The 12,095-nt window shown below is 41.8% G+C and overlaps 1 protein-coding gene and 1 long non-coding RNA gene across 2 annotated transcripts in view; one reads left to right on the top strand and one right to left on the bottom strand.

The window, feature by feature from the left end:
* Window positions 1-2,031: 2,031 nt before the first annotated feature.
* On the bottom strand, window positions 2,032-3,407 carry LOC130209652 (uncharacterized). The gene is made up of 2 exons (XR_008834661.1): window positions 3,264-3,407; window positions 2,032-2,695 (listed from the first exon to the last, which is right to left on the bottom strand). It is a non-coding gene; the product is annotated as an uncharacterized LOC130209652 (long non-coding RNA).
* Window positions 3,408-3,590: 183 nt separating this feature from the next.
* Window positions 3,591-12,095, top strand: part of mrpl11 (mitochondrial ribosomal protein L11) — a 40,741-nt gene continuing 32,236 nt past the window's right edge. The window contains exon 1 of the mRNA XM_056439426.1: window positions 3,591-3,711. The gene's annotated coding sequence lies outside the window, so the exon portion shown is untranslated. The remainder of the gene's footprint in view (window positions 3,712-12,095) is intronic.

The following is a 12,095-nucleotide window of genomic DNA, read 5'->3' as shown; positions in this document are numbered from 1 at the left end:
AATCAGATGAACCATGACGTGGTCAGAGTTTCCCAGTGCAGCTCGAGGGACGGCGTGATAGGCCCTGCTGATTGTTGTGTAGCAGTGGTCCAGAATGCTCTTCTCTCTGGTAGGGCATTTAATTAACTGTCTATATTTAGGGAGTTCGTGGCTGAGGTTTCCTTTGTTAAAATCCCCGAGTACAATAACTAAAGAGTCCGGGAAGGTCCGCTCCACACACCGTATCTGTTCAGCGAGGGTCTGCTGTGCCTCGTGCACGTTTCCCTGCGGCGGCATGTAAACTCCGGCCAGGATGAATGAAGCGAACTCACGTGGGGAGTAGAAGGGTTTGCAGTGAATGATAAAAGATTCCAGGTCCGGCGAACAGTGCTGTAGAATCACCGTTACGTCGTTGCACCAGCCGTTGTTGAGGTAAAAGCAGATTCCTCCACCCTTTGTTTTTCCGGAGAGCTCCGTGACCCGGTCCGCTCGGAACAGCTCTGTGTTAACTGGAACAGCTCTGTGTTAACTGGCTGTCTTCTCTTTCCACAAACATCTATAAAGAAAACGCATCTTAAGGTTTTATCTCTTTTGTTGACAAGTGTTTCCTAAAAATGCAACTTAATTGAGTTTATTTTGTATAGCCCATTATCACAAATTATACATTTGCCTCAGAGGGCTTTACAAACTGCACACATAGACATCCCTGTCCGAGGACCTCACATCGGAGATATGCACAACACATTTTAAAATCTACACCCAATGCATTGCGAGTAAATGCATTAAAATGTGGATCGCGACATACAGACGCTAGCCTCTTTACTAGCGTGTTAGCTCCTTAACACATAAGTCAATGGAGCAGCGTTAGCTCGCGTTAGCGCGAACTCGGCTTTATTTGACTTCGCCGAGCTATTCTTTCAACTTTGTGCGGATTTATGTAATTTGTTAACTCAATATAGTGATTGCCTTTCATCTCGTTTAAGGACGCATCAACACTGACCAATATTATACTTAGATTTAGAGACAACACTAGTGCCAACTTCTCCTTTTTTCCGTAAAATGTTCGCTCCGTTTCCGGTTTCCTGTCTGATCCAGGGGGCGGGGCCGGATTTGGAAATCCCAATCTGCCGGTATCAGGATCACTCTGATCCAATCCCGCAAAGTTTTGAAATACCGGGATGGATCAGGTTGATCCGTGGCTGAGGAAAGGGGGATTTGGTTATCCGGATCATTCTGATCTGGATTACAAGTTTTGAAATACCGGCCCCAGGTGAAACGTCCTTGAGCAACACCATGGCTGTGTCTACTACCGCGCACTTAACGAAGTACACTGCAATGCAGTGCACTGCAATTCAGTGCACTGCATTTGTACTGCGTCGCTGATGAAGTGCTGTCTCAAATGGAACACTTAACCGTTAACCACTTGGCGGAAGTGACGGACGCAAATCTGTTCACGGCACCCGCGAAATTAAGCCGGGAGTGACATATGCAAATCTTCTTGCGATCCCGTAACCCTTAAAGTGACAAAATGAATGCACTTCTTACCCCTTTCTCCACCCCATGTGGAAACTGCGATACCTCCACAATCACGGCAGGAGCCTCCGCCTTCTGGCTGAAGTCGAGATGGTATATGTACATTTAATTGTGATTTTGCCTTACCTTCACAGCATAGCTTCATGTAGTAGTTGCAATTAAATTCTCCTCGCTAGGTATGCTAAATTCTCAATTATCTTTGTCAGAAGTAGCCTTCTTCTTTGCAATCCACATACACACCATATGGAAATAAAACATGACAACTCTGTACATGTTTGTCCCTAGATTCCAATTAGTTTTAAGAATTATCCACTGAAATGATAGGCATCATCTGGGTGAATTCACACAGTAATAGGCCTACTTTGACTGACTGTACTTTTATACACATCTCTGTTGTAGTGAAGTTTACCCTGATACAGGAATCAATTAGCAATTGAACACACAGGCATATTAATTATTGTTACAAACATGCATCAATTCTAATATAAATCAGAAAATGCAATAAAAGACTACAAAACCTCAATGACAACATTTTATTGATAAAATGACTTACATATTAATATAATCTTCCCCTCCCCTCCCCACACTCTACAGCAGCCACCCAGTCCCAGCGGCGCTGCCGTATCAATGTTGCAATGCCACTGCTGGCGTTGTATTGTGATGGCCACAGTGACATGAGGGTGGACTTCAGGCTCACCGAGAGTCATTCAACGCCCTCATGGCTGTGCTGGGCACTGACTGTGACCACGGTTGGGGCCCCGAGATCTCCTGTCTAGTTTTTATTTTTTGCCCAGCGCCACCTCCTATCGGGTGGTGGCCAGGGCCTTCGACAGGCCCCGGGCTCAGTGCATGATGCCAGGGTCCTGAATAACAGCCCCATCTTCTATGAGCAGTCATACCCTCCACCAGGATACTGTATCCTTGGGGATGGTGGCTACCCCCGCCTGTCCCAACCCATCTGCCTCATGACCCCCTTCAGGCAGCCTGTCCGCCTCCAAGCTACAACTGCTGCCTGTCAAAGGCGAGGTGTGTTGTGGAGAGGTCCTTCGGGATACTGAAGTCGCGATGGCGGTCCATCTTCTTAAAGGCCCTGGAGGTGGATGTGAGGTGCCAGAGGTCATTGGAGCCAGATGCAGATGTCTGGAGGGCAGCAGAGGACCAGCAGCACCTCCAGGAAACGTCTCTGGGGCAGGAAACAGAAATAGGATAGCCATTCAGTGCTCTGTCCCAGACCACGATTACATTTAAATTAATACATACACGACATTAAAAAAACAACACAACGATGATTGAAAGCTACAATTATTTCTAGAAGGACAAGCTTAGATAGCGATCGTAACGGTATTAATTATCGGGCGGCGTGTTGGTAAACGCTCGCGGTGTCATGTTAACCCGTTATTAAACTGAGCATATCCATTGTTAATCCATTATTAAAATTGCTATTTCGATTGTTTAACAGAACAGCCGTTGTTTAACACTGTCCGATGACTAACATAGCTATCTGTCGTCGGATTTGCCGCTGGAGCAAGCGCCTGGAGCCGACCTGCCCCCGCTCGTCAAGCGAAAAGTGTCCGATAAAAGTGCACCTTCGTCGGACTGGCCGGGTGGTGGATTACCCAGCTAGCTTATCATAACTGCCATGGAGATCCAATGGCATCTAATGCTACCTAGGTATGCTCACTAATCTGAGAATGGCATGTTAGTAGTACATTGTAATACCAGTACAATGTGTAACTACCGCTGATACTTACATTTACGGTCTGTAGCTTCGTGGTCTACCGCTTGTGCTGTCCGCCATTGTTTTAGAAATAAAATGAAAAGCTGGCGAAAGGGCTCCTCCTCTTCCGCTACGTCGCCAAGATGGCGGCCGCTTAGTGCGAGTAGTGTCCATCGTTTTACACTACATTTTGCCCGTTTGCAGTGCACCATCCGGGTACTTTCAGTGCACTGCATTTTGCTGGTTGTGTGGCGCGCACTTAGAGCACACTCGAGCACGAAAGTCAGTGCTCGAAAGTGCCGGCGCGCGGTAGTAGACACAGCCCTTGTTAACCGGAGGTTTATGTTGCAGCTGCTCCTCCGCGCCGGCAGGGGGCAGCGTTGTGATCAACAGCAGCAACCAGCCCGCTGCGTGTAGCAATCCAACATGTCTGCGCCCTGTCGGATGCTGCTAACGGCGTGAAGGTGCAGGACAAGTCTCAGGTGAGACAATACGAAGGTTTATTTCGTTTTTTTTTAGAGTTGTACTCTTTCTTCTTTTCCCTGTCGTAAAGGTCTTAATCGGTGTGTGAGGACACTGAGTGATAATGCAGGTCACGTGCTTCTCACGGTTCAATGTGACTGGACACAAAGTGTTGCAGCTGTTCGTCTCGCTTATGTTTAAGGCAGTGTGGAGCTTATTAGTGGTATAAAAGATGAAAGCTGTATCCGTCTTATAGTTGATCCTCGTCACGTAGTGTGGGTCCTCAACGTAACGAGTTTGTAAAGAGTCGTTCATGGTGTTCAGACTTAACCTGGAAGCAAAGTCAAACTCATTCATGAGGACATTACGTTGAGCCAAAGGGTCCGACATGGACAGTTTGGGTTATTTATTGTGGTATTTGTGTTTTTGTTTGAGAGTAAGGCTGACTTAAGATGAGCCTTACTAGTTTACCTGCAGGACCGATGAGGATTTAAAAAATGTAATATTTGAGTCTGGTGACCTTAATTGACTCATAGTTCTCTGGTCTCTGCAAATACATCCCGGTGCAAGCCCAGAAACACAGTCTTGAATATTCAGATTACCTGATATTTTGAGTGTTAAACTCTTATAAAACATTCCCTAAGAAATGTTACTTTAATTGTTACTAATGTGTAATAATTGTTTAATGTCATAAAGATGATTAAAGTTATTGTGTTTGATATGTCGACACATCGGCTTCCATGCAGAGACTCTGTGGCACCCAGTTTAACAACTACAGTATAAATCACACAGTAAACCTTCTGGTTGATACATCATTACATATCTTCAAACGTAAATGAGCTTTTATGGTCACTCAAGATGATTCTCGATTCTAATTGATTCTAAAGTACTTTGAGTAAGCTGACAGAAAACCTGACATCTATGAAGTACATATTTATTTGCAGATCTAAGTTATTGTGCTGATATTGTGGAGAAAAGATCTTGATTTGGCTGGTGAGGGCTTTTGTTTTGGGGGCGACTGAATGAAAGAAGCAACTTCTTTTTAATACATAAAAAAATATTTTCAAACAGCTGTTTGTAGGATTCATACAAATTAATGTTGATTGCCTGGTTTACGTTGCTCATCATGCTCATATTCACAGAAAAGCATTGTGGTGCTTTGTTCAACAAATGCTGCATTTGAGCTTAAAGCAACCTCTAGAGAGGGTCGAGCTACTCAGAGCCGGTGTCGGGCATTAACAATAACTATGTAGGAATAGCCAATCTTCTCTCCGTTCTCGTTTGCTTACTAAGGTCATATAGATGGATCAGTTTTAGTCAAGCCATAAACTCCTTGTTGTAGCTTTAAACTGTAGATAAAGAGAACACACGTTAGCCTTAGCTACCCAGGATGGAGCAATGTTTGTTTTTTGTAACCTCCACTTGAGCTTTGAAACATCAACATTATTGTTTTAGCTTGTTGCCTTTTTCCTGGTTTTAAAGGCTGAATTACTGAAAAGTTATGTGATTTTTTTTCTGAACTTATGATACTGTTCTAGTATTTGCTTTTACCATCTTAGTCATTATATCTACTTTACTGATCTTTACAGATATTGGGGTGTTTGGTAAAAAGATAATCTATTATTTATATATTTTTGACTTTCTCTCTTGCCCATCCAGAGCCCCCCCCCCTAGAGCCTTGTGCATCTACATGTTGCCTAGAGATGGTATGCATGTTTGTGATCATCTGCCCCCCCCCCCCTTGAGCCTTGTGCATCTACATGTTGCCGAGAGATGGTATGCATGTTTGTGATCATCTGCCCCCCCCCCCCCCCCTCTCCCTTTGGTGTTTTGTTGGTGAACAGCATAAATAAGTCTAATGGTGTTGTGAGCAATGCATTGCTTCTCTTGGTTCATCCAGACTTTATAAATCATTTATCCAGACTTCAAATTCAAGTTACAGTGGAACGCTTAATGTAACTTTATTCTGTTTTTGACACACCAACGTTTTTTTCTTCTCATGTGCTCTATGCTCAGATACTAGAGAAAACGGTTAGCTACGTAGCCACAATATATGATCTGAATCGTTTTCCCTTATTTATATTGAACGTGGACCATAGCTGTTGCGTCATTGTTGCTCTTCTATATTTATTCAAAGTACAGGCAGTTTTTAACACATTGATTCTGTCTGACGATTCAAACATGACGGGGAGAGGGTAATTCATTCAGGGGAGCCAGGGAGGAAGACGGCCTCCCTGTGATTTGATCACAGGCAAGCAGAGATAATACATGCAGGGAGTTTACACTGGGAGTCATCACTATTCAAGTACACGGTCCTGGTTTGAGTCCAGGCTGCAGTGATGGGAACGTATCTGCTGCTTCAGACGTCGGCACTAAAGCGGCACAGAGAACAGCTGCTGCCCTCATTAACTGTCTTACTTTTGCTCCGTGACTGCTTGACAACTGGAAGACAAGTGAACTGATTAAAATATACCGAGTGGCCACAAATATAATGAACACCAAACATTACGCGCATTTGTGATTGGCTCACATTTGGTGAAGGAGTTCATACCAGAGGATGGGTTAAGGGTCAAGCCTCCAGGAAGAGCGACAGGTTTTGTGGCAAATAGTGAATCGTGAATTACAATTTATCGCCTGATTCCATGTGGCCAAAAATACTTTATCCTATTGACCTACACTACCGTTCAAAAGTTTGGGGTCACTTAGAAATGTCTTTATTTTTCAAAGAAAAGCACTGTTTTTTCAATAAAGATAACATTAATCAAAAATACACACTATACATTGTTAATGTGGTAAATTACTATTCGAGGTGGAAACGTCTGGTTTCTAATAAAATATCTCCATAGGTGTATAGAGGCCCATTTCCATCAACTATCACTCCAGTGTTCTAATGGTACATTTGAATGGAAGTGTACATTGGGAAATGTCTGCTCAGTTGGGATTTAAGGGACCTGCTCAATATATATATATATATATATACTACCGTTCAAAAGTTTGGGGTCATCCAGACAATTTCGTGTCTTCCATGAAAACTCACTTTTATTTATCAAATTAATTGAAAATTGAATAGAAAATATAGTCAAGACATTGACAAAGTTAGAAATAATGATTAATATTTGAAGTATTAATTTTGTACTTCAAGCTCAAAGGAAGGCCAGTTGTATAGCTTATATCACCAGCATAACTGTTTTCAGCTGTGCTAACATAATTGCACAAGGGTTTTCTAATCAGACATTAGTCTTCTAAGGCGATTAGCAAACACAATGTACCATTAGAACACTGGAGGGATAGTTGATGGAAATGGGCCTCTATACACCTATGGAGATATTTCATTAGAAACCAGACGTTTCCACCTAGAATAGTCATTTACCACATTAACAATGTATAGTGTGTATTTCTGATTAATGTTATCTTTATTGAAAAAACAGTGCTTTTCTTTGAAAAATAAAGACATTTCTAAGTGACCCCAAACTTTTGAACGGTAGTGTATATATATAAATAATGTTTTGGACTGTAGAAACATGCTGAACACTGAAATTGTCTGACTCCAGTATTTTATAAAATATTTTGGCACACAATAAATATCTGTCTCCACAGTTGGAACACCTTCTTCATGTAAAACATTAATTTGAAGTGGTAATAAATTAATTAGAATATATTTTCCGATGGTAATTGTACCCTGAAAATGTGATGTAAAGCAGTTCTTAAAACGTGGTGCTTGATTTGTAGCTTAAAACAACAACAACAACAACAACAAAATTATATCAGATACCAGGCTATTTTATGTAAATTGTGTTCATTTCTAAAATGATGAGTTATTTCTTTCTGTATTTGCAGATTGGCTGAGAGCTCGGAGAGAAGAGACCTCTAGGTTCAGGTTAAATTAGATCATGCAAGACTTTTCAGTGTTGTGGGATCATTCAGACTCTTCTTGAGTACTATGTTTCATTGACTGGCCTTTAGCACTTGGCATTCAACAATCAATAGCTCCAGGAACAGATTTTGAATACTAATGTTGTGGAACACCATTGGCATATGACAGGTTCGCTTTAGATTTATATCTGAAGCTTTGTACCTTAATCTTGTCCCTTTTTTGTCAGTGAATGATCAAAGCACAGTTTGTTTTTTCCTTCTGTTTGGTTGCTGCAGTAGACTCATCGATTACCGTTTATCTGCTGCTTCTATAATTCCCAATGTGGCGCCGTCTGAACAAATACTACACCCCAGACTTTCCTGCTGCCAGTGACGGTTCTTCCTGTGCTGTTTATTGTGCCGCTAACATATTTTGCATTTTTTGTATTCAAGCACGCCAGTCATTTATTGTGGCTCTAATGTTATGCAAACCTTTCTGCAATGATGGGCAGAAACATGAAATTGCTTTTATAATCTTGAATATGCCTCACTCTTTTTCTTTTAGTATCAAGGGGCTTCATTTAGTCTGCAGGGCCTTTCTTCTTGTTTATCTTCAATTAGGTTCTTGTAGCATCTCAGAAATTACACACGTGATTTACCGCTAATTTATTGTGATTTAATCTCTCATCTTTTGTCTTGTCGTGAATGCAACCATTAGATGGACTGCCACACTAAGAGTTGAATAAAACTGATTGTCATAGTTTGAATGTTTTTGGAAGATAATACTGAATTATGTCCCTTTCCTTTTTTAATTTCAAAGGAAACTGATTATGGTTTCTGTTTGGAAATTGCCTCTTGATTTTTTATCTTATCCATCCTTTAGGGGTTTCTCTCTGCGGTGGGGGACCCACTCTGACATCCTTTAAACCATGAGCTCCTGTTGTGGCTAAAAAAAATATTATTTTCAACTTAAATCAAGAGGGTGATAAGCTTCATCCAAGTTTCCCATAAGAAATCATTTAAAATGGTAATGAAGCACACGTATAGTCTGGTGGGCAGAACCAATACTACAAAGATGGTTTAGGGGGATGTCGAGAAAAGCTGTAGAGAAACATGTGGCAGCACAAAGTCAGTTTCATGAGAAAGTTTTACTTTGTTTTGTTCACTGATTCTTCGTTAAATTAGTTGAGACCTGAAGATGTGAAAACAGACAAAGTGTAACAAAGATGATTGATCCAGAGCTGATTCTGTGTTGTTCCAGACGAACGCATCATCCCAGGGAGAAATCAATTCATATTCAGCTTTTATCTCATCAGACTGCAGTAAAACTAAATGAAAGATATAAAGAGAAGAAGAGGATATGATTTCCTCGGGGTTGGTACTGTGTCTATATTTTACATTGAGGACGGTTTGGGACTTTAAAACCCAAGTGATTAAATTATTTTTTTGTAAAGACCATTTCTTCCATTTTTCAAGAAGGTAATTTAGTAAAAGATCAATATCCAGTAACCTTGCAGTGTAAATAAATAACATGATTCATGGATGTTGGCCACTGTTCGACGTGTCTCCTTAATGAAGACTAAAGAGAGCCATAATATCCCAAACAACAAACAGTGATGGGCTTCACCAGTCCAATTAGATGCAGATTCTTAATAGCAAACTGATTAATTTCTTTAATCAGAGTCATCTTTATCCTTGAAGTGCAGTCATTGTTAATTATGCTGAAACGAACCAAATAAGCTGCTGTGGTGTGAAACTCTAAAGGAGTTTTCTGACTCATTATAAAACAGAGGATAAAAGATTTAATTACTTTGTACAGGGGGAGTTTTAGGGTATTCTATCTTTTCACTACAGTTTATGGAGACCTGCACATTTTAATAATGGGTGGGATTTCTCTCCAGCTTCTCTCCCTTGTGCTCAGTTTTTATTGGCTTGTTTACCTCTGTCGGAGATGCTGTGTTTCCATCCCAGCTGGTTTGTCCGACAGGCAGCAGGAGATGACGGCGATTTCTAACTCTAAGAATACATTTTTCTACCATGGTATTAAATATCAGACACATACGCAGTCAATATGTGGTTAAAGTGTAGACTTTCAGCTTTATATAACGGAACCATCGCATTAACGGTTTATGAATTACAACCATTTTTACATACTCGCCCATATTTTTAAAGGCTCTAAAGTAATTGGATTGTCTTGCATCGGGTTTGAGGGCCAGGTGTGGCCTGTTCCCTCGTTATTCATGACAAAATAAGCAGATAAAAAGCTCTGGAGATGATTCAAAAATGTTGAGTTTGCATTTGGTAGCTGGTCCAGGGAACTCTCAGCATGAGGAACAAAGAGGTGTCGATGCAAGTGAAGGAGGCCGTTAAAAGGCTGACGAACTACACAAACCTATCAGGCAGATGGCAGAACCATTAGGATGTAAAGAATAAGCAGTTCGGTACATTCCTAAAAATAAGGAACGTACTGGCAAGCTCACCAACACCAAAAGGCCTGGAAGACCACGTAAGACATGTAAAGAGACTTGGTGCCGAACCTAATGGAATAATCTCCAATTATAATAAATGCATCACACATAGAAAAAGGCAGGAATGGGAATCACATTGTTTTGGTGCAATAACATTTTGGAGGCTTTGGAAGAACGGTGCAACATTTGCGGTGTTGTTTTCTCTATTTTCGCTCCCCTTGCCTTTTGTTGTTAGCTGGTATTTAATCACTGGCGTTGCAGCGTGTCATTTATCAAGCATGTTTAAACAAAGTGGTTTTACGTTGCAAATCTACACGGCCCAAACACATTGCTCAAACTGTGTATTCAGCGTTATCGAAGAAGCTGTTTCCAGTAATTGCCGTTGGATGTAATATTCAGCCTAAAGAGCAGCTCGAAATTGTGCCTGTTTCTTTCAAATTGCTGAGGCGTTGATTTGATTATTTACAGCAAAATATGATCCCATCTCTGATTGTGTTGCCTTGAACCATGTTTTCTGCCGCTGCACAGTGGATGCTCCCTCATTCCTTAAATCGAATGTAAATGCATCTGCGTGATGCACCGTCAGTGCAGTTGTGTATGTAGGTCAACTCTTCTTCAGCGTTCACTGCTTGGCTTTGTGACGAGTGATTTCATTTTGTGAAGGAACTGCGGTTTTACCAGAGATTGAGGTTGCGCTGCATTAAAGCGTGACGTCGTCATTACCCCACTCGCAGAACTGTTATTCCCTTTGCCCCAAATTGGAATTAAACCCAACATCTGATGCCGTCCCTAATTGTTTTTCTCTCGCAGCCGCAAAACTCCAGTTAAGCCTCATCTCTCTGAATGTAAAGTACGTCATTTTATAGGTTTAAATTTCTTTTACCCCCTCAAACTGCTATTTGGCTTATTTTGCTCCAGCTTGTCACTTAGGATTCATGAGCCTTTCTGTCACTTTTTGACAACAGTGGGAATTTCTCACTCTAGATTTAATTCACACTGGCTCCCAAATTGATCGGAACCGCATCACAGTTGTTCTACAAAAAGTATCTGAACACATTAGGCGAGTAGCAGTGAAATTGACCTCTGATTGGTAGGCTTACATTGTAAAGAGGGAATTCTGAATGGATTGTATTTGCGACTCTTTCTGCAGTATGCGCAACACCCTAAACGTTTCGTAAGGTGGCCGCGCTTCAACAGCTGCTCGATAATCAGCAGCGCAGATAGACTTTTCTTGGGAGCAGTTTCTCCCTGTTTGTTGCTCTGAATCAGCGTGAGGTCCCATATATCTTGTTGGTCTCTTCTACTGATCAAATTGGATACCCTCTGTTGCCTACAGTGAATCATTGCTGGTCCTCCTCTCTCGACTCAAGTACTTTATTTTTATTGAATGCAGGGTTCCCCTGAATCACAAGGCTCAACCTTAAAACTTGTATTCGTCCCTTGGCTCTATAGTTATTGATTTTTCTTTTTCTTCCCCCAGCTGTGTCAGTATCACTTTTATTCCAGCAGAGGATTATCGGCTGGCTTTTACGTGTTTCGGCCTCCTGAGAGTAAAGCAAGGAGTTCAGGCTGTTCTCCCCACTCCACTAATTGACTCCTAATTTGGCAAATGCATTTTAGGGTGGAATGAAAAAGGCGACCCCTCTTTGCGTTCATATGTGGGGACGCCACTTCCAGCCCTCCTGTGTATTAGTATTGTTACTGATCCATATTCTGCCCTCTACTCTCAGCCTCTGCTGCAGCACAGGGAGTTCAGTGGTGACACGTCTGAAGCTGAAGTGAGGAGTTTTTGGCACGCACCACATGATTTTTGGGAGTAAAGTTTGAGTCCTGCCATTTGTCAGGCTCTTCAACATGGCGAGTGTCGGCACTGATCCACACTGCAAACACCTCAAGGAAAGTGGCTCTCGCTGAGGCGATCGAAGGCAAAGATTATTTAATTACTCAACCGCCGCAGAATGGAAACCCACCGGGTTTTGCCCGTGGGTATCTGTATTGATTTGAGTGTGTGATGGTTGAATGAGCCCGGCGTGTTTATTTGTCGCAGTTGTGTATTCACGTGAGGCTATTGTTTGTTTTCCTTC

Source organism: Pseudoliparis swirei, chromosome 19 (genome assembly GCF_029220125.1).
Source record: "Pseudoliparis swirei isolate HS2019 ecotype Mariana Trench chromosome 19, NWPU_hadal_v1, whole genome shotgun sequence".
In the NCBI taxonomy this organism is placed as follows: domain Eukaryota; kingdom Metazoa; phylum Chordata; class Actinopteri; order Perciformes; family Liparidae; genus Pseudoliparis; species Pseudoliparis swirei.
The sequence above is the reverse complement of the archived record's forward strand: the minus strand, read 5'-3'. Positions and strand labels throughout refer to the sequence as shown.